At 35.1% G+C, this 23401-nt stretch overlaps 2 long non-coding RNA genes across 19 annotated transcripts in view; one reads left to right on the top strand and one right to left on the bottom strand.

Moving 5' to 3' along the window:
- Positions 1 to 23401, top strand: part of LOC108353382 (uncharacterized) — a 69693-nt gene that overhangs the window by 32939 nt on the left and 13353 nt on the right. For 3 of the 18 annotated variants that reach the window (XR_010062633.1, XR_010062636.1, XR_010062630.1), the window contains exons 2-3: positions 17969 to 18033; positions 22612 to 22671. This is a non-coding gene — a long non-coding RNA (uncharacterized LOC108353382). The other 15 variants (XR_010062624.1, XR_010062625.1, XR_010062626.1 and 12 more) reach the window with 13 other exon arrangements.
- On the bottom strand, positions 12971 to 23363 carry LOC134484810 (uncharacterized). Its single transcript, XR_010062642.1, has 3 exons — positions 22847 to 23363; positions 20870 to 20940; positions 12971 to 13269 (listed from the first exon to the last, which is right to left on the bottom strand). It is a non-coding gene; the product is annotated as an uncharacterized LOC134484810 (long non-coding RNA).

Here is a 23401-nt window from a genome sequence, read left to right as displayed (position 1 = left end):
TCAATGATTTTCGCAACAAAGGCACCCAGCTCTAGAGTGATTATAACACTGTAAATTGGGTGTACCTACTTCAAGTGGTAAACACCAAATTACTATTAAATCCTAACATTTCCTCATATAAGTAAAGCATAAGACCACATGTAGTATAGAATTTGGTTCTCAGGTCCGTTTTGATCTCGGTTCTTCTGTTCCAGTGTCTCAGGGCTAGATTTGAGGTTTTTGGATGTTTTACCATGATTCTTTCTTGAGGCCAAACATAAGATAGAGAAGGATAGGAAGTGATAAGAATGGCTTCAGGACCAGGGAGACCTCATCTTCAATAGTTTCATAAGAACAGGAGGGAATCTATTTGCCAATGCAATTTGTGGATTCTACATTCTTGACCTAGTTGCACTGAATCCATGTTAAAATTCCCCCTAACTTCATAACTGTTGGAGCCACCAAAAGTATATTCATATATATCATTATATATATATATGTATATGTATATATATACATATACATATATATATATCATACGTATATCACACACACACACACACACACACATATATATATATATATATATATATATATATATATATATATATATATATATATATATATATATATATATATATATATATATGGTGATCAGCCACCAAAATTAGATAAGATTTATGAAGCTAAGAAGTGCATTCTACCAGGAACTGGATATAGATATTTCCTGAGAGACACAGTTAGAGAATGTCTAATACAGAAGTGAATGTTAGTGGCAAACCAGTGAACTGAAAACGGACATCTTGTTGGTAGATTTTGAGACAGTATTACAATTGTTGAAGGTGCTGTTAACTACAAAAGAACAACATTCTCAATGACCCAGAGCTTTCTGGTACTAGACCAATATTCAAAGAATGAACATAGACAGAAATATGGCTCCAAATGCATATGTGGCAGAGGATTGCTTTTTTGGCACCAATGGAAGGAGAAGCCCTTGGTTCTACCTTGGTTTGTCTCCCAGTTTAAGGGAATGTCAAAGGGCAGAATTATGGTTAGAGAAGAAGGGATTGTGAACAGGTTGTGATTTAATGGGCAGGAAACTGAGAAAGGAAATAATATTTTAAACGTAAATATAGCCTCATCCAGTTTAAAAATCACTTAAATTGATAAAAAATTAAAAAAAGAAAGAAATAAAAGTAAAGAAAACTTCCAACTAATCACAGTTATTTACTCAGAAATCTAAATTGGTATTCAGAGTAATACTTGTAGCAAGACAAAGATGATGAAGTCTCAACTAGAAGCACTTCTTTCTCCGAGATATCCGTGTCAGACACAAAATGCACTATAGGTATCCAAAGCTTGGAGGAGTTTACTCTGACCTGAGGACCCAATACTTGTCTTTACCTCCTTCCTTAGGACCTTTTTCTTCTGGGCAAAAAGAAAAAAAGGCCATAGATCTCAGAAAAACAACTGTGCCCTCTCAAAATTTTGCTTTGTAATTAGGAAATGAATGATATAAAACCTTTGACATCCAGGTACCATAAGAACAGGGAAGTCCAGATGCTTCTGTGAAGCTTCCAGCTCTTGATTCCCATATGTGTAAGTCTCAGATCAAGTCTATCTCTTCAGCGATACCACTCCAACCCTTCCAAGGGCTCCCTGAACTTTTCAAAGTACCACTTATTTTTCCTTTTTTTTTTTTCATACAAAGACAGAAGGTCAGCTTCTTTCTCCCCATCTCTGATCTCTTTATCCTTTTTGTTCTCACTCCCAAATGGCTGTTTACTCTGAATTAGTGGCCAATTAGCAAACCGGAGAGTTACTGAGGGAATATGTGAGAGGCAGTTCCTGTCAGGACAGTAATTGTTACATCACAGAAGAAGCTAGGGCTCTCCTAGTTACAACAAATTTGTCATGGAGGTCCTATTTATGATGTCACTGAGAACGGCCATCTCCTACATGCTAAACAGCTTTCCTTACATTTACCAGATTCGAAGGTGTCCTTTCCAGGTATGTCTCCTGTGACACACTGGAAACCTTTATGTACTCAATCTCTCTTAAGGTAGAGACTTATCTCTGCTCCACTAATGGTCACATGCTCTGAATGGGGAAAGTTAGCCAGAGGCATGGCTTGGGTCTCTAAGATCTAGGAATATGGAGTGCAGGAGATTCTACTGGATAATAATTTTATTCCCAGTTCCATTCCTCTGGCCTATAGTTCAATTTCCTCAGATATCTCTCTTTTCTAAAGGCCAATATTTTCCCTACAGACCTTTAATTGAGTGAATATTTTATTACATTTTCTTATTGTACATTCCTTGATAGTGGACTTTATATATATTGCTGAATGTGTACTCCAATGTTCTATTATCCTATTCCATTTTTTTGCTCTGATTTTAGAAAAAAGGGGGCCCAGTTCTAAAGTGAATATAATAGTGTAAATATTCTGTATCTACTTAAATGATAAACTCCTAAATCCTTATTTTATCCAAAAATTACCTGACATTAGTAAAGGAAAGGACAACATAGACTATATCATGTGGTTCTGCAGTGGCATTAGATAGCAGTTCTCTAATATCTACCTTCCAGTGTTTCCATGGCCAGATTTGAGGGTTTTGGATGTTTTACCATGATTCTTTATTCAGTCCAAACATAAAGTTCATGACATGGGCTGGGAGAGGAGTGGCTTGAAGTCCAGTGAATCTTCTACTTCAGTAGGTTCATAAGAATAGGAAGGAATCTATATGGCTTTGTCATTGGTGGATTCTAAAATCTTAACCTAGTAGTGCAGAATCCATGTTAAAAATCCACCAAACACCATAGCTGTACAAGGGACCAAATATATCCTCGTCATTCTGATTGGTGTGCTGTGGAAACTCAGGATTTTTTTTCTTTATTTCCATTTACCTGATGGCAAAGGATGTTGATATTCCTCATTTGAGAATTCATTGTTTAGCTCTACAGACACAGAAACACACACACACACACACACACACGCACACACACACACACACACACACACACACACACACACACGCACACACACACACATTCAGCAACCAGATGTAGATAAGAGTGATGAAGCTAAGGAGTCTATGCTGCTAGTGAACTGAAAATTGACATCTTGTTGGTAGGGTTTGAAAAAGGATTAAAAGAGCTAAAGGTGCTTTCAACACCATAAGAACAACAATGCAAATGCAACAGAGATTTCTGGTAATAAACCAATATTCAAAGACTGTACATGGAAAGAACTATGGCTCCAACTGCATATGTTGCAAAGGATGGCCTTGGGGTCACCAATGGAAGGAGAAGTCATTGGGTTTGACTCCAAGTTCAAGGCAATGTCAGGGGGCAGTAAGGTGGGTTATAGAAGAAGGGGAGCAGAATTGTATAGGCTAATTATGGAAAAGAAACTGGGAAAGGAAATAACATTTGAAATTCAAATGTAGAAATATCCAGTTAAAAAAGCAATAAAATTTTATAAAAAATAAAAACAATGAAAGAAAGAAAAGAAATCTGCCAGCTAATCAAACCTATTGACTCAGAAATCTAAAGAGTCACTGTCAGAGAATGGTATTCAGAGTAATACAAGTGGAAAGACTGAGATGATGAAGTCTCAACTAGAAGCTCTTCTCCTCCAGATATCAGTGTTATAAACAAATTACACAATAGGAATCCAAAGCATGGAGGTGTTTACACTGCTGAGGAGACCATACTTTTCTTTCCTTTGTTTCTTTGAACCTTTTTCTTCAGAGCAAAAAGAGTAAAAGCCACGAGCTCTGAGAAGAACAAATGTGCCCTTCCCAACAACTGGCTTTTGTATTGAAGAAATTGATTACATAAACGCTCTGACTTCCAGGAACCATATCAAGCAGGGAAGTCCAGATGATTCTAAGAAGATCGCAGCACCTGATTCCCATGTGTGGAAGGCTCAGATAAAGGCTACTACTTCTGCAATCCCACTCAATACGTACCCAAGACTCACTGAACTTTCCCATGGACCAGATTTGAGGGTGCCCTTTCCAAGAGTGTCTCCTGTGACATACTGGAAACCTTTACATATTATATATCTTTAAAGCTAGAGACTTCTCTTTGCTTCATTAGTACTTACATGTTCGGAATAGAGAATGTTGGTCAGGGGCTTGGCATGGGTAAAAAAGATCTAGGAACATGGTGTGGAGGAGAATATTCTGGATAATAATTTCACTTCCACGTCAATTCCTGTGACATACAATTCAAGTTCCTAGGTTTTCTCTGTTTCCTAAAGTCCAATATTTTCCCTCCAGACGTTAAATTGAATGAATATTGTATTACATTTTCTTATTGTACATTCTTTGAAAGAGGACTTTATATATATTCCTGAATGTGTACTCAAAAATTCTGTTTTCTAATTTTATAATTATAATTATAAAATTATAATTATAAAAATTATTAATTATAATTTTATATTTTTGTAATGATATTGGCAACAAAGTGGGCCCAGCTAAAGCATGAATATAACAATATAAATATTGTATACCTACTTCTAATGATAATGTCCCAAATCCTTATTTTATACAAAAATTACCAGCCATCAATAAAGCAAAGGAGAACATAGACCCTAGAATACGGTTCTAAATTTCTTTTAGGCTTGAAAAATTTTGCCTAGAAAGTTTTGTAGTTGTATTTGTGTCTTTATCCCTCCACTGGTGTCCTTCCGGGCTACAGGAGTTGGCCTCTTAATGTTCCATATCACCAATGTAAGTCACAGCTTCGTTAAACCCCATTGATTCGTGCGTACCTTCATTATCCCGGACTCTTTCTCTTCCTGGAGATTTCCCCTACCTCCTCATCTCTAAAAGTTCAAGATATCCTTTCCTTCTCCTGACTATCGGGTCATATCTCCTCTCCCTTCCCACACAGGATCCATTTTCCTCTTCCTTCCATCTCCCATCTAGTTCCTTCCCTCAATCGGCCTCCTAGACAATTTTATGCCCATTCTACATGAGACTCAATCATATGCACTTGGGGCATTCTTCTTGTGTATCTTCTTTGTCTCTATGAGCTTAGTGGAGAATGTCCTGTAGTTTACGGATAATATTACTTATAATTGAGCAATTTCAAAAACCCTGCTGGATCATACTTTTATATTAGTATTCAACTTTGAAAATGATAATTTAATATGTGTGAATGTCTGGAGGAACAAATTTATGTAAAAAAAAACTTAAAACATAGATCAAATCACAGATTTTAAAAGTTGACCTAATAATAAAATTGTCTACTATCATAAAGTTTGATTATATCACAGGCAATTTTTTAAGTGCTACAATAAATTTGGCAGACAAATGATGTTTTTACCAAATAATTATGGATAATTTGACTAAGATCAAATAAGATAAATATATTATTTCCATTTTGATATCACTTGCTGGCACTTTTCCTCAAACATGATGTATATAGCATTAAACATAATGGTATTAGATTTAAATTTTAATATTTATTTTAACCTAACCTATAAAGTAACAGGTTGTCTTATTTTATTCTTGTTGACATTCAACCTCATCCTCGCTTTTTCAGTTCTTTATTCCTTCCTGTCCTATGTCCCTCACCACTTATACTAGTCTCACTTCATTATTCTTACATCTACATCCATATCCCACATGTTCAATATCTTCCATGGCACACTGTTTAAAACCCAACTTTCTCATGTCTGCGACCTATATCAGTTAAATAAACTCAAACCATCCACAGCTTCACATAAATACAAGTATATTAGAAGGAGATTCTATGATCTATAGAGGAAGAACACATGGTATTTGCCTTTCTGAGTCTTTGCTACCTTACTCGGTATATTTTCTAGTTACGTTTATTTTCCTGAAACCATGATAGTTTAGTTTTCCTAGGGCTTAATGAAATACCATTTCGTATATTGTCATATTCTTATGTTTCTACATATCAATGAACATTCCTTACTATTCTCAATAAAACAACAATAGATTTTTTTGTGAATAATGATGAGAAAGCTCAGATAGAGAAGTCAAGATTAATTACTGACAAACTAAGAAAAAAATTTTAAAGATAAAAATTTGTGGTTATGTTAACTAGATCAGTGTATGCTAAGGTTAATAAAGGTTGTGGTATATATAATGTTTTAATACTAATTAAAATTGTAGAATATTCATACTTTAGAGAATGTTTATAAAATTGTCCATCATTAAGTGATTTTCCACTAATAATTTAATTTTTTTATAAAATATTTTTGTTATATATATATATATATATTTACCTATTTACCTTAAAAATAAAGAACATTAAGAAGATACTGTCATAAAATTCAATAATAACACCAAAGACCTGTTAAATTAATTAAAAACGGACTAGAAGTTATGGAAAACCTCTTCAGTTAAATTAAGAGAATTAGAAAAGTGATAGCATTTTAATAGAAATGCACATGTCAAACAATATACTATAAAATCCTGAAACTATACTAAGATGGTTACTATTCATTCCTATGTGCTAAGGATTCATCAATAAGCATGGTATATGAAGAGAAGGCATATATCAGAAAAATTTATTCATGTTTAACATACTAACTTTCTTCATAAAACTCAAGCGGACAATTCTCTTTTTTGTTGCTTAAAAAGTTTGTACAAAGCACGGCTTTTGATTATAACATAATATTTCAAAACTATCATTAAATATGCAAAGATCTTAACACAAAACCCAGTGTTTTCAGAGCAACCATACAAACTTAAGAAGAAAAGAAAACATTTTTAAGTACATAAATATGCGTAATGAAGTCCCCACCTTACCAGTAACAGACGTGTCAAATTTATTGATCTATATATTACCTAGAATACTCTATCCCAGTTCATTGTTCCTTAGCATATGTTTTTCCTCATCTTTCTCTGTTTCTTATCTTCTGAAAGCAGGTGGTATTTCTCATAAAATTAGTTCAAATCATAAAATCTTCACTCAACAAAAAGAAAGTGTTTACATTAGAGGAAAACCAATTAAAGGTTCTCATTCTTTATTGTGCAAAATTTTATATTTGATTTTGTATGCTTAATATGCTTCTACACCTTAGTGATGACCTTTCAAGATTGGCCTGAAATTCACCATTCTTAATTCACAATGTAAAAGCCCTTTAGCTAATCACAGAAAAGCCTTCAAAGTGTATTTACATAGGTTTATTTAATAAAAATTCAACTTATAGTTTAAGGGGAATAGTGATGTAAAGCACCTTTTCTTACATTTTCGGTGCCTTCAGATTATTTTATAGCTAAGTCATTTCATTAGAATGAAGAAAAAATTATTAACATCTTACTAAAATAAAATGAGAATTTTTTTCTTTGTATAATACGGAACTTATTCTTGAACATTTTTTTGACAGTGTTTCTTTTATATCCCTGGCAGTACCAGAAAACTCTCTCTCTCTCTCTCTCTCTCACCTTTTCTCTCTTTCTCTCTCTGTAGACCAAGCTGGCCTTGAACTTAGAGTTCTGCCTGCTTCTGCTCCCTAGTACTAAGATTAAAGGCCTGTGCAACCACACCACCTGCTTTTCTACATCTTTAACAAGCTCTTTTCTGATTATATTCCAAATCTTATGAAGTTAGTTCCCTAAAGTACCTAGAAGAAATCCAATACCAAAAATATATTTTGCATATCTAAGTCCCTCTTCCCAAGTTCCTCCTTGATCTAGTCTCCTAGCAAGCTCTCTGAAGGAACTGAAAACAATAAATGTTTGCTTTCATTACAGGAATAAAGAAAAGGACTGTTTACTGCACAATCTCATGATATCACAGAACAATTCTTCCAACACTACAAAGTGAAATCTCATAAAAAGATGGGTACCCGAAGCCACAGAATGTTCCACAAATGAAAAGCAAACCTTCCCATCCTTTTGCTAACCTTATGCTGTGTTACGATGCAAGGCTTTCAAGAAGAACACAGATCAGATATCAGCTCCTGCTTCTTCCTTTAGGGGTGCCCTTGTGGTGAATAAACTTTACAAGCAGAAAAAAAAGAAAAAGTAAAGAAGTTCTTTTCTTGTTGAGGAGAGTTTTCTCTGTCATGGGGTTTTTGTTATTTCAAATGAATTTTCAAATTGCTCTTTCTAACTCTATGAAGCAGTGAGTTGGAATTGTGATAGCGATTGCCTTGAATATGTTGATTGCTTTTGCCAAGTTTGCCATTTTTGTAATATTAACTCTACCAATCCATAAGCATGGAAAATCTTTCCATCTGAGATTTTCTTCATTTTTTTTTCTTCACAGAGTTGAAGTTCTTGTCATAAAGACCTTTTACTTGCTTGGTTAGAGTCACACTGAGGTATTTTTTATTATTTGTGACTAATGTGAAAATTGTCATATCCCTAATTTCTTCTCAACCTGTTTATCCTTGAAGTAGAGGAAGCGTAATGATTTGTTTGAGTTAATTTTATATCCAGCCATTTTACAGAAGTTGTTTATTGGCTGAAGGAGTTCTCTGGTTGAATTTTTGGGGTCACTAAAATATACTATCATATCATATACAAATCATGATATTTTGACTTCTTGAATTCCCTTTATCTCCTTTGGTTGTCTAATTTCTGTGAATAAGATTTCTAGTGCTATATTAAAGAAGTAAGTGGAGATTGGGCAACCTTTTCTATTCCCAGATATTTGTTGAATTGCTTCAAGGTTCTCTCCATTTATGTTGATGTTGGGTACTCTTTTTGTAATATTGTTTTTACTAAGTTTATGTATGGACCTTGAATTTATAATATGTACCAAATCTTTTAACATGAAGAGGTATTGATTGTTTTCATTTTTTGTCACCATCTAACAATGTGATCATTTGTTCCCCCACCCTGTGAGTTTGTTTAAATAATTGATTTTTCTATATGCTGACCTCACGTTGAACCATCACCATTTTTTGAAAATTCTGTCTTTTTTCCATTAAATGGTTTTAGAACATTTGTCAAAGATAAAGTGACCGTAGGTGTTTGCATTTATTTCTGGATCTCCAGGCTTGGATATCTGGTAAAATTTTCACTTACCATGAATGCAGAAACCAAGATACTCCATGACAAAGCCAAATTTACAAAACATCTTTCAACAAATCTAGCCCTACATGGGATAGTAGATGGACACTTCCAACACAAGAAAGGAACTACACCCTAGGAAAAATTTGGGAATTAATCTTTCAACAAACCCAAAAGATGATAGCCACACAAAAGTAATTCCATTTCTAACAATAAAAATAGCAGGAAAGAACAATAAATTTTATTTAATATCTCTTATCATCAATGGACTTAATTCTCCAATAAGAATATATAAACTAAGGGATTGAATAAATAAAGTGGACCGAACATTTTGCTGCATACAGGAAATATACCTTAATTATATAGACAGTCACTATCTCAAGGTAAAAGGCTGGAGAGAAATTCCAAGCAAATGGTCCCAAGAAATAAAACGGAAATAGCCTTTCTTACATTGAATAAAATTGACTTTCAACCAAAGATATCAAAAATGATAAGGAAGGACAAAATAATTGTCAAAGAAAAAATAATACTAAGATGAACTATCAATTATGAACAACTATGTTTCAAATGCTAGGGCACCTAAATTCACCAAAAGAAAATCACTAAGCCTCAAAGAATATATTGGTGCCAACACGATAATAGTAGGAGATTTCAATACCCAAGTTCATCAATTGACCGTTTGTGGCAACTGAAACTAAACTGATACATTAAAAATAACAGAAATAATCATCCAAATGGATTTAGCAGATATTTAAATAACATTTCATCCTAAAACTAGAGAATATACCTTTTTTCTTTGCACCTAAAAGTAACTTCTCCAAACTTACCATATACTGTGTCATTAAACAGGTCCATATAGATACCAGAATATTGAAATAATCCCATGCACCCTATCAGATTATCATGGACTAGTGCTGGTCTTCAATACTTTCTTATTTTTATATTTGTTTTTATTATCGATATTTGCTTAATGTGGTATTTTTGAAACACTAGCTTTCTTGATAGTTTGGCACTATGAAATCTAGGTTGGGTTTAGCCTAATAGTAATTCTTCCATTTTGCCTCTATAGTAGCAAGAATGAGAGCTCCATTCCATTCTTTGGTATATACTATATTTTGAGTGAACATTTTGGGCACACAGTGCATTTAATGGTTTTCATCTCTTCTTAAGTATATATTATTATTATCTCATCTTAAAAATTTGTAACTTGACAATGACATTTTTAATATCATGTTTCTGAATGGGTCTTTTGATCTCATTTTGTTTATATTTTATCTCCATTTTAAATGGATTTACCTTTGTGAATATTTTCTGTCTTTAAATATGTTTGTGCCTTTATGAGATTTTATTATTGTTTATCAATGAAAAAATGCATTTTATTTACACCAGCAGCCATACAGGAAGGGGAACACAAGAGTTAGTTAGCTATTTGTATAGTATTGGTTACTTATTAAAAAATAAAAATCTCTGAAACAAAGGACAGTGATTAATTTCACACTATCCTCCCCCAATGTTCCCAGCATACAGTAATTCCTAGTAATGGCCTGAGGTCATGTGGTGTTGGGAAATACTTTATGGAAGAATAAACCCACAAACCACAGAATATTTAAAGAAAATCTTTCTTCCATACACACAGATACATAATACGATTACAGGGAGGTCAATACAATTAATTAAAGAAGATGTAAAGAATATGTTGTTACAAGAAACTGAGGACAAGGAAAGAATTTCAAACCACTGTCAACTATACAATGGTGAACATTTGTTCCCAAAAAGTAGTTTGTGTGCCAGAACAATAACAGCTGTATTGGACCCACCTTTTATCTACACAGAGTGGGGAGCAATGGTCCTATTGGAAACAATGAAGACAGAAAACGAAAACAATAGCAAAAGGGGGAATTAATATAAGCAATCTGGTAATGCAAACTACCAAAGACATCTTTATGTTCTAACCAGAAATCGCAGGAAAACTCATATCTGAGCGCCCTATCTAATGACAAGAGTGAGCAAGCCATGGCCTTTCTCCCTTTCATATTTTTAAGTACTTTACAGAAACAAGAATCTCAGATTGCTTTATCCATGATTTGTGAAAGGGTTTTCTAGGCGTCATGTATTAAGAAATCATTTAAAAGTATTTTTAGCTCCTGACAAGTTTTTATTAAAGTCCTCAAACTTCTTGGACTTAGATCCCAAAGTGTAACTAGGCCAAACCTGAGCTGTAAAATTATGACAAGGCAACAATAACAGATATTTTCATGGCCCAAGCACTATAGCAATATACTATTGAGTACAGAGATCCAAATTTATTCAAACAGATCAAGAGAGAAGGGAGAAAAAAAGTTAGAAAAGTGATGAAGAATCAACACCTCCCTTGTGTATGCCAGCATTTATGGTTCTGCAGTAAGTCCTAAGAGGCAGTATCCAAGTAGCAAGGGGAGGAAAGGACTAAGGACAAGACAGGGAGATAAACTAGCATGGCAGGTGTATGTAAGAGAAAAACTTAGACATGAAAATGTCCTGTAATTTAAAAAAAAGATTTTTTTCATTATTTTCTCATTCCAATCAAAAGAGACATCCATGAATGATTCTCCTCTAAGGCTTCCATAAAAGAGGTAAAACAAAAACGAATATAAACATTGAAAGTTTGAAAATAAAACAAAAGAAAAAGAACTTGTGTACGTTTCAGAGCAGGAGCACTGAAAAATGAACTAAATCTGGTCAAGATGAAACCTAGAGTGAGAAGTAGTAACTAGAATTAAGAGCTGCAAGAGATAGGCAGGTGAGGAGTGACAGGAACATGGCCAGGCCTGAGAGATAAGACTGGTCCTTTACAAGGGCACAGAATGAGGTAAGAAAACATTTCAAATAAAGCAGCACCTTTCATTTCTGCTCACCTCAGTAATCCCATCCTCTAATAACCCCCATTTACATACTAAAATAGAAGAGTTGTGGTATGTATATCACTCACTTCCCATTTACTTTTAACCCTGCCTCCAAAGTCAGGAAGTCCAAACTTTCTAACTTCCAAGAACAAAAATACAGCCCCAGGTATAAGGGGGTCCTGAGGGCCAAGTGACAAACTGCAATATGTGAGAGTAGAGAATATGGAGATTTCTCATTCAACATAGCAGAAGTTTGATGGCCCAAGCTAAGAAAGGAAAAGGCAACCATATCAGGTAAACAAGGTCTGCTTCTCATAACATTAAACTCATTTATATTATTCTTTCCTTTAAAAAAGAAATACTTTATTTGGGCTTATAATCCAGAATATCAGAGTCAGTGATGGATGATATCAGAGTAAAGATAAACAGGCAGAGGTTGCTGAAAGATTACATCTCAGACCATAAGCAGAAGGTGGAGAAAACTAGATTGAAATAGCTTCAGTCTTTTGAAACCTCAAAGCCTACCCCTAACAACATACCTCCTGCAACGAGGAAATACCACTTAGTGAGATTGCAATTTTTGGGCATTTACATTATTCTTAACTACACTTAGTCAAATCACTTCCCAGCTCAATCTTCATTTTGAATGAAGCTGATTTTCCTGCAAAGTGGCTGTACCATCTTCTCTTCCTAATATTGGCTTTCATCATGTGTATAATAGATGATTCTGGATGCATAGGGGATGTTTTTATTCCTATGTATCATTCCATTTATGTACTACATGTGTACTGACATTTCAATGAGTTTCATTTGGAAAAGGTATAAATGGTTGATCTTATATATACGGTTTCAACCTCTATTAACATCTTTTAGAAAATATCAAATATCCATTCTTGATTAATAATTTCTTCTCTCATAAGATAAAAAAATAAAATTTTACTCTAATCAAAATAATTATCTATATTTTCATACTGAAAAATACAGAAGAATATTAAGATAATGTGGAATATTAAATCAGCTGAAATGCATGTTCATTAATTAAGAATAACCAGAATCATTGATATGTTTTTGGAACATAATATACGAAAAAATACCAAAGCATTGAATAAATAGTGTCAGAAGACGAGGGTCATTATATAAAATGTACCTTACCTTCAGATCCAGTGTTTTTGTTCATGTAGCAAGAATTCAATTTACCTACTCTTCCTCAGTATTTTTCATCCTCTCATTGACTCGAATTTCAAAGCTGTATCCTATAACTAGCATGATTGTTAAATTTCAAACCAAGAACAGTGCATGTGTCAATCATTTTCCGCCTTTCCTTATTTGTGTTTTATTCTGTTCCCAAAGGCCATGTTGTGTTGAAGTTATGAAGAATTTCTTGCTCCTTTGATGAAAATTTTCTGAAAGCATAGATTATTCATATTTGTAAAATACTATTGATATGTTTAATAGTACTGGATATTATAGTTAAAATCATCTGGGTTAGGAATTTTTGCATGTATATCATAACACACTAAAATACTAAAGATTAAAAGTAGAAGAGATAGAATTTATTACGTTTTTACTCTTCTAGGGTTTGTAAGTTTACAAAATCTGAGCAAATGATTTCTTTCTGTGAAATTCACATTCATGAGCTATTATATTCTAATCAAACAGTGTGTCAGCACCAATAAACTTGGATTAAATTCTAATTGCAATACAAAATGTTTGTAGTAAGTAAATGGGCAAATAATTTGTCTGAATATACTAAATAAGCATGTAGTATAATCATAGGTTTGCTCTTAATTAAATAAGTACTCCCAGATACACCTTGAAAAAATACAGATAGTAATGTAAGTTTTTTTTTTTATATAACAGCTAATAATGGTCTGAGTAATGGTTTAAATCAACAAACCATGAACAGTAAGTAGGAATGTCTAGTGAGTTAGAGGTTCTTTCAAGCATCTTCAAGGGTCTAAAATAAATTCCTTTATAATTCTCCTAAATCCACTTATCATGAAACATTCCACATCAGAGTAAATAACACCAACATCTTTTCATTTTCTCAAAAAAAGTCATTGGGTTTCTTTTCTTCCTACTCAACCCACCCTCATTCTACTACCAAACACAACAATTTCCATCATAGCTCTCTGATATGACTCTTTTTCATTATCATTGACACTACTTCCAGATAGACTTCAAAAACATCCTTAAAATCATTCTCTGTATCATATCATAATTCATAAGTAACCACAGTCCCTTACTATATACATTGTGAGTTAAACAAACTTATTTAAAACTATTCAATGATTTCTAAGACATTTTCAGTAAATAAAAATTATATGTCTAACATTGTTTCTATATTCCCATATGAGACATTGCCTGAGATTCAGCTTTATTTGGACCGTACTTCTATCTCTTAATCAATGCAAACTACTCTCATATTTACTTTTTTGGATATGTCAAGGTCTTTGTCCTCTTATCATCCTTATATTTACTGTAATTTTGCCCAAAATATAGATCAATTATTTTTCATCTAATTTAACTTAAATGTCACTTCCTCATGACAATCTCCATGACCTTATTTCTAAAATAGATTCTTCAACTACTTGCATACTATCAACTCCAACACACTGATTTATGCATTCATTTTTTTCTTTTTTCTTGTACTATAATGCAATCTTTATAGAAGAAAGTTCATAATACTTTCTATTCATTCCTAATCTATACACTATTATGGACATGGTACATTAGTGGAGACTTATTATTTATTACATGATTCAGTAAGTTGCATAAATAAACTTTATACTATTCTTCATTTTAATGAATATGCATCCCGTGCATTGGTTAGACCATCATGTAGTAATTATGTGAGTTCTTCAATTCAATGACCTAGTTGACATTGCCTAAACATTTTAATTTGTCACAGATAGTCTCTGTCATATTCAAAACAATACTTTGTTCACTGAACAATTATCTCAGCTGGGAATATATTTGACATGAAAGAATGAGATTCCTAAGTTTAATTCACAGCATCCATGTGAAAATGCCAGCTGCCATATGTTTGTGGTCCCATCTCTGAAGAGACAGAGAGATGATGATTGCTAGGCACTTACTTATCAGGGAGTCAAATTTCTTTTGTGAGCTGTTCCAGTGAAAGTTTAAAAACCAAGAGGACCCAGAGCTGTGTTCCCAGAGCTGAACCTGTACCTCAGCTCTCTGTCCCCAGATCCAATGAGGAAATAGATGGACTTCCAGGAGTGCTGACACACTCAAGAGCACAGGAAAGACTTTTTCTTCTCAGAGGTAACTTCCTGGAGTGCTCAGAACCCACGAAAAGAGGTGCAGTCTGTTACAGCATACTTTTGTTTCTATCTATTCCATATAGCTGAAATTTATCCACAGTTCTTGGCACACAAGATAATTCAAGAGAGAACAACGGTCCCATTACTGTTGACACACAGGCTAAGAGAGAATTCAAGCCACTTTCAGAGACAGCAAAACCAGCTAACTCCAGATGGTGAGGGGCAAGTATAATTCCCTAAGGAACATAAACTGATGTTACTAGACATCATCAGAAACCAGTTCTCCCACCAAAGCTAGCCCAGTATACCCCTGACACACCAGAAAAGAGATAGAAAAGTTTGTAGTTCAAATCACTGAACATGATGAGGTTAAAGGATTTTAAGAAGGACATAAATAACTCCATCAAAGAAATACAAGACAACAGATGTAAAGAGATAGAAGACCTCATAGAGGAAACCCAAAAATCCCTTAACGAATTACATTACAACATAACAAGCTGCTGGAGGAATTGAAAAATCCATCAGGAAGTAAAAATGGAAACAGAAAACAACAACAACAACAACAACAACAACAAAAACAACAACAACAACAGCAAACCACACAAAGATGAACACTCTGAATATAGAAAACCTGGGAAAGATATTAGGAGTCATAAACGCAAGCATCAACCAACAGAATATAAAATATAGAAAAGAATCTCAGGGGCAGAAGATACCATAGAAAACAGTTACACAATTGTCCAAAAATACAAAACAAAAAACTCCTAACCCAAAACATCCAGGAAATCATAGACAAAATGAGAAGATAAAACCTAAGGATAATAGGTATAGAAGAGAATGAAACTCCCACTTTGAAGGGTCAGTAAATATCTTCTACAAAATTATACTAGAAATCTTCCCTAACCTAAAGAAAGAGACAACCTTGCACGTACAAAAAGCAAAAAGAATTCCAAAAAAATTGGAGCAGAAAAGAAATTTCTTCCATCACATAATAGTTAAAATATAAAGTGCACAAAACAAAGAAAAAAATGTTAAACGCAGTAAGGGAAAAAGGTCGAGTAACATAAAAAGGGAGACCAATCAGTATTCCACACTTCTTAAAATAGACTGTGAAAGCTAGCAATCCTGGGCATATATCACACAGATCCTAAATGAAAAAAAATGTCAGCCCAGGCTACTGTAAAACCTCTCAACTACCATAGATGGAGATTCCAAGATATGCCGTGTCATGAGCAAATTTACACAATATCTTTCCACAAATCCAGTCCTACAAAAGATGATAGATGGAAAATTCCAGTACAAGGCAGGAAACTACACCCAGAAAAAGAAAGAACACAATCTACTTTTAAAAAACACAAAAAAGAGATAAAGTAGGTAGCCACAGAAACATAATTCGACATTTAACAAGAAAAATAATAGACAAAACCAATCATTTGTCCCTGATATCATTAAACATCAAAGGACTCAAATACCCATAAAATGACAAACACTAGAAGTCAACTGCCCTGGAATAAAAACACTTTATTCTTCCTCTGTCTGCAATGGAGGGGTCAGAGACATGGCCATCTGATGGACCAAAATCTAGAATTGACCTTGTGACTGAGGAGTGTCTCAAACATTCAGCCTCTGCTGTAGTGTACCTGAAACTGAATCCTTGTGAACAAGAATCCATAGATGATTCTCACTTTGTTTGTGGCTGACCAGAACTTGTTCCTCAAACCTTATTGCATAGCCAATACAACTCTGACCACCAAAAAATCTCCAAGAACAATGGATTGAGGTCCCTTGGCCAATGAATAAAACTTCCAGCCTGGATCCAAGGCCACTTATCTAAGATTCTCACCAGAAAGGCCAATATCCCTCACAGCCATACCTGTGTGGCTTATAGTAAGTTTAAATAGGGTTTAGATCCAGTGACTTTGACACAAGATTTCAGAATAAAACTCAGATTGCTGTCAAGTCTGTAGTGGAGGCCTTGGAGATAAGAATTTTCTTGAGTTCTCTGAAAATATGGAGCCCTGGAGTGCTGGGACCATAGTCTTCTATAGAAGGTAATCAGGAATAGTCCCTTACTTTCAAACTGGTTTAAGACCTTTCTCCTTTCAAAAACATTGGTATTTTTTTCTGCTCAGGATGATTAGGCCTTAGAGTTACTCATTTGACCAAATGGTCTCTCAGAAACATCCCTTTTGCTTGGGGCCCATGGAATATTTTACCTCAGACCATGGAGCATTGATCCCTCTGTTGAAGGTTCACTGAAATCCAAAAGGAGGGAGCAAATCCTGGAATCTCATGCTACTTCCTTGTGTAAGGTCACATGATATGTTGTGAAGTCATCAGTCTGGTGCTCATTTCTTTTTGGTTGAATATAGTTTTTAGGAGGCAATCAGGCTTAGGACACCCCCAACTTTTCTTGAATCATGGAATCTATATTCAGTCTCTTGCAGATTCAGCTAAAGATGTGTATATGCTAGACTGTGAAGTACCATTAGAAGATGAAGCAATGTAGGACCTCTTGAGCTATTGTAAGCAATTTAATTTTTTTCTCAAATACTAGGGGATTTTGAATACTCAAAACAATTTCCTGTCACAGGGACATCAGCAACTGTTCTTTACTCGGGGGTACTCATCTATTCTTTCTTTGATTAAGGAGGTGTCATATGTTATCCCTGAAAGAAAGGTTACTTCATATCATTCTAGTTTGTCCAAAGGAAGTTTAGATATTAATTTAGGGTGAGGAAACCCACACTATTTCTTGATATTATGGACTGTGCCACAGATATGTTTCCTAATTTTTCCCTGGTTTCTCTGTCAGTTCAAGGTAAACTGGAGGTTCACTTGGGATGCAATGAAGAGCCCCTGACAAGCATATTCTTCAAAGTAAGATGAATATATTCCCCTTTCTTTGAATAAGAAAATCTAGACATACCCTTAAAGTTGAACGTGGCTTAATACAAATTCTTCTGATAAAGAACATACAGAGAAGCAAATGAAATGAATTCTCATACAGATGTTTATTTTTTCTTAAGGAAACTTTAAATTAATATCCCCTGACAATGGTTTCTTCCGAGAATCCACCTCTATCCAGAGAATATCAGTTCTATTCTTCTAAGAGGTCTTAATGTTTCCTTCTGACCTGGGTGGCCAGGCATACATAAATGTTTGAAGGAATGGCAGACCACATGGACATGATGTCCTCAGACATGTCAGTGCAAATCTGAGCCCTAACCTACGTTCTGCCTTTAAGGTTTGTAACATAAAATGGAGCAGTTTCATCTTTGTTGTCCATGATTATCCTGCTGCTTAACAGCTTGAGTAAAAGATAAATCCAGAGATTACCACCCAATATGTAAGAGCAAATTCCCTAATTTCTGGCAAGCACGCCTCATAGTCCCCAGACACATGGTTATTCTGGACTGTGAAAACAGTTGCACTTGACTCTCTTCTTCCAGTACCCAAGGTAAACCTTTGCCTGAAGGATTCTGTGACCTTTTCGCTCTTTCCAGTCCTCCTAAATGTTCTCTCTGAATATTGGGCCCTTGAATTTCCAACAAAGTAGTTGTATAACTAACTGATCAGACATATTTTCAAAAGTGACTCCTTCTATAATCCAGGGACTCGACTCTACTCCGGTTTGAAGTCCCAGAGTCGAAGTTTGGAATCAGAGTATATAACCCTTGCAAACTGCAATCAGGCAAATCAATAGAAATGTAATAATTTCAACATTTCTGCTTAGATCTTAACAGCTGAACGAACCAGAAGGATTAACCTAGCCAGAAACAATTATCCAAAGCCTTTGGCAGAAGAAATATGTTCCTGTCTTTTCTCTTGCATTAACAGAAATTATGAATATATAAAACTCTGAATGAGAATTTGAAACTTATGATTACTGCTGGAAACTTTATCCTGGCATAAGGTACCAGGGACCTTTTCTGTTGACAGAAGTGTGTATGGCACCTATATACACTATGCCTGAAGAAATTTCTCTTCATTTTCAATAGTGCTTTAGAGTTTTCCTCTCTTACATGGGGTTCACTTTACCCAGTGTTAACTTACTCCTTCTTCTTATATTGTAGAGCATGTCAGTACTCGCCAAAGTACAGCATTGCCCTAGATCCTTTATGGTAAAGAGGCTTAAAACCTGCTTGAAGACTTACATGGCCCTTTTATATTCCTATTCCCATCAAGTGGTGTTGTCTTTTCTCCTTAAAGAGCTGCCAGACCAAGGGAGTGTTATACCACGCATCCTACATGAATGATCATCTAACATTCCCTGTCTTTCCAGTAGGATTGTGGGTCAATTTTGTACTTCAATCCACCCAGTAGATTTTAGACCCTCAGCTTCTGCAAATGGGGGCTTGGGAAATCAAATTCTATTGAAAGGGCTCTAAAAATTATTCCCAGTGCACATCAATTGTCTCAGACCTCCTCCCTGTGTACTATGGGAATTTTGGAGTACCTGTGGAACTAAAGAATCACTAGAGCTGCCCTTCGTCCTATGCCACAGAACACAGCTATTAAGAAAGTTTGCTTAAAACTAACCTCTTTATTCAAGGTATTCATACAACACATATGCAAACAATGGTATCTTATATTTCTCTGCTTCTAAATCCTAGTTCAGAAGACACAAAGCTAAATTGACTCTTATACTATGTGCCTTAAAGTAGGTCATCAAAATATACACCATTCCTATATTTTATTCACATATGTGTGTAGCTGAACACATCCATGAAGAAACATCACCGCTTCCTGAACCACTTATACTGTTGTTGTGACCATTGCCTGGACTAAAAGATATATAGGGTATACATATAGAGAACATACTTAGAAGTTACTGAGATAGAGGCAGAACATTTCTCCAAGACCCAGTGTAGCCGATAACCTTCCCCTGCTGACCATGGGTGAAGTGGATACTTCTTTTCTTCAAAATATGACTAGGGACCTCCACATTCTGAACCAATACATTCAGGACTTCACTTTTGCTGAAGATCTTCTCAGAACTTCCCATTCTGTGAATCTCTTCTCAGAACTCTACTGTTCTGATATACGTCCTAGACTCATTCCTCTTTGACGAGGCCCTGAGAACCACCCTGAATGATGATGTGACTCCTTCCCCATCAGTGTGGCCTTGGATCTTTCTCACCTCTTGATGGAGTACACTTCCTTTGACCAAAGGAAATTCACACATTCCTTTATTCACAAGGTGACATGAGACATGCTTTTCCAAAAAATAGTATGCCATACCTTGTATTCTAAAGAAGTCCCTCATGAATTTGAATTACCTCACATGGATATACTCTAAATAATAGAAATTCAAGGCTTTTACCTTTTACCATGGTGGATAGAGAAATATGTTCTTCCACTCGGGTTTGAGGTCCCAGTTCCTATATATAGAATCATTGATTGATGGAATCAATCCAATCACTAGAAATCAAGAGCACCCTTTGTTGCTGCCAATATATGGACATATTAAGACAAACTGAATGAGCAAAAGATCCAGAGACAGTAATGCAGGCTGTTTAAAAAAGGCCTGGGATGTTACCTGCACTTCCCCATATTAAATACAAGATGTAAAATTCCTACCAACTAAAGAAGTATAGAAATTGAACGGCATTGTTGGGGAAAATCCTTTACCAAATCATGTAATAATGACATTCATGTTTCACAGGATGTTTCATACTACCAACCCCAACTCCAAGGGTTTTCTAACACATACCTTTGCACAATCAGATCTCAAAGTTTTCTCTTTCTTAAAGGCGTCAAGATCTTCCTTTTTCCATCAATTACCTAAGTCATTGAACAGAATGTCAGACCTCCCTCCTACAACTGAGCCTACTCTACACATTCCCTGGTTGCCTTATGTCCTCTCAAGTACTCATATAAAGGAAAGACCCCCAAACTTTGATTATTTGAAAGTGGGCTCAATTCACTTCACTTCTGACGAAAGAGGCCCCATGGTCTCATGGCATACCTCTGTAGAAGCCAGAATCAGATTCAATAACATGCAGTTCAATGTAGTACAAAATGGGATCTTCATCCACAAAAACTATAGACATCCTGTTTCTGGCCAAGGGAGTATTGGTATGGATTGATGCTCACAGAGAAATCTCAGGTTTGGCTCCTATGGGCAAGTCTCATTGATTCCATCTATATTTGTGAGGAGTTTCAGTTGTAGCCTCTAGCTCTGGATGCCCCAAGAGCATCACTTAATTACAAGGACATCTTATACCTGATTTAACTTCATTTTACTTAATTGCCAAACTTGACCAAGATTGCCAGGCAATCATAATTCCAATTTCCCAGTGGGACATCATAAGATTCTTGGTGTAGATCTGAGGGCAGAGTACAGATAGCTAAAATTAAAATATATGCAACCTTACTACAGAAGGTTGTCAGAAATGCAATTTTTCCATCTCTCATTTATGGATGTGTACACATGTACACTTATAAATATATACATCATATATACATATATACATCACATATATGTATATATGTATATATACATTATATATATATACATCATAGGTATACATATATACATCATATATACATACATATATGATATATATACATGTATAAATCTTATATATACATATACATATACATATACGTACACGTACACATACAGATACACATACACACACACACATATGTGTGTGTGTGTGTGTGTTTGTGTGTGTGTGTGTGTGTGTGTGTATCAATGGAGCATCACAGTTCAGACAATCACCCTGATAGAAGAGCATGCTGACTAATGGAAGCTGGAAAGAATAATTGGAAGAAAATTATGCAATACCATATGTTTTCCCACCACCAAAGGTGAGCTAGAATTTTTCATTCTTCACAGTTAGGTGACTGGATCTTGGTAATTGGTTAAACATGGCCAGGCACTTTCTTGTTTAGCAAAACAGTTCAGTATGACCCCATAAGTTTCAGTTATGAACACAGGTTACACAAACTGCACCTATTTCCAAGCCATCTCAACACCATCCCCTTTAGATGAAGGGAAATCAGCACTTCACTTTGATTGGTAGCCTTCAGGTTTTTATTCTTTGACAAATAATACCTTACACCATCCTCTTCTGTCTAAGATCAGTTATAAGAATGACTATAGTTTACTATTGAGATCTCAGAATTTTTTTTTTTGCCCAAGAGGACCAAGATTAAAGAGTCCTTAGAGCATACTCAACCTTCTAATAGGGATGTTTAGATCAAAGGTAACCCTCTAATAGGGAGCTTTAGATCATGTCCATCTAATTATGGCCACTAAGAAAATACAGATGTGACCAAAGGCACTTCACTTAATTATGATCTATGTTAGTAAATTGTGAAACTTTCATTATTTGTCCTATATACCATCCTTCATGCTTATAACCATTGTCGATGATTAGCTTCAAGAGGATTTAGAGACTGAAAATCATGACTGCTGAATAATACTAATGCTTGGATCCCTGACAGGCCTCCCATGGTGTAACTGAAGATACGATATGTGAAGTAGCCCTAGCTTGCCTGCTCAAGGTAGGCTTGAACACTCCATTATCCTTAAATAGGTTTGTCACTTTAAGCAGATTCTACGTTTCTTTAATATTCTACTCTTAAAAGTCATTACTTTAGATCATCGATTTATGTCCAGTATATATCAAATGTACATTCTGTATATAAGAGTGTCCGATATCTGTCTTATAAGACTTACAATTCCTGAAGTCATCTCTGGCACCCAGGTCTCAAACTCCACTTCCACTCAAAAAGGTCCTCAGCAGCTAACCTATTTGACAAAGAATGATTCTGAACCATGCTACTTTTGATGAAAGATGTCACAAAATTAACACTTAACTGTGTCTCACATTCAAAACTTCCTCTAGGAGGGACATCAGAATGATACCTTTTGCTCCAGTTGTTCTCAAATTCACATCTTCTGTCCATGGGGTCTGTAATGTCACCGTTTCATAGAAGAACTTCAGTGTCTCTCCTTTTCCCTATGGGAGCATCAACACTCCACATCTACTCACAAGTATTTCACCTTTTTTCTCTGTATAGTGGACAAGAGCACTTTCACCAAAGGCCCACATTGGCCTGAAATATCTTATTTTGCCCAAGGCGTACTCATGCCTGCACTCTCTTGTGGCCATCATTAGCACTTCTTCTCTTGATTTTGTGAGCCTGCTATATCCCAACTCTTTAGGATTACATACAAACTTATTTCTGCTACATGTATTCTGAGACATTCCTCCATGAAAGAAAGGGGTGT

The sequence above is a fragment of the Rattus norvegicus genome (genome assembly GCF_036323735.1).
Source record: "Rattus norvegicus strain BN/NHsdMcwi chromosome Y unlocalized genomic scaffold, GRCr8 chrY_unlocalized_9, whole genome shotgun sequence".
NCBI classification, from domain to species: Eukaryota; Metazoa; Chordata; class Mammalia; order Rodentia; family Muridae; genus Rattus; species Rattus norvegicus.
This window is presented reverse-complemented; position numbering and strand designations above follow the sequence as displayed.